Source organism: Myotis davidii, unplaced genomic scaffold, assembly GCF_000327345.1.
Source record: "Myotis davidii unplaced genomic scaffold, ASM32734v1 scaffold217, whole genome shotgun sequence".
Classification (NCBI taxonomy): Eukaryota; Metazoa; Chordata; class Mammalia; order Chiroptera; family Vespertilionidae; genus Myotis; species Myotis davidii.
This window is the reverse complement of record NW_006290034.1, coordinates 811,017-811,573: the sequence shown is the minus strand read 5'-3', so window position 1 is coordinate 811,573 and position 557 is coordinate 811,017.

Below are 557 nucleotides of genomic sequence, written 5' to 3'. Positions count from 1 at the left end.
GCTGGGCCTCCCGTCGCTTCGCGCTGGTGTGGGCTCCTCTGGTGGAGCAGGTGGAGCAGGCTCCCCCGGGCCGGCTGCTGGGTTTGGTTGTGAGGAGGGTTAGCCGGTGAGGCCGACAGGACCGAACAGGACTTGTTACCAACGAGACAAAGTGCGTCTTCGTCGCGTTTGGAAGCGGATGCGGAGCAGCTTTTCTAAAATCCCCGAACCCGGCGCTCCTCTCCCCGGGCTGATGCTCCTTGAAAAGTGCTCTCTACCCGGACCACCTGGCTCGGGGCTGAGCATCGACCTGGGAACCAGGAGGTCAGGGTTCGATTCCCCGTCAGGGCACAGGCCCGGGTTCCGGCTGGATCCCCGGTGTGGGGCGTGCCATCCGATCAATGATTCTCTCTCATCATTGATGTTTCTCTCTCTCTCCCTCTCCCTTCCTCTCTGAAATCAATAAAAATATATTTTTTAAAATATAAGAGGCTCACCTCTCCCAGGTGACGATGGAGGGTTCCCCCCCTTCTCAGAGTCTTGTCTTTAAAAAGCGCATTGCCCTGAGTGGTTCTCAT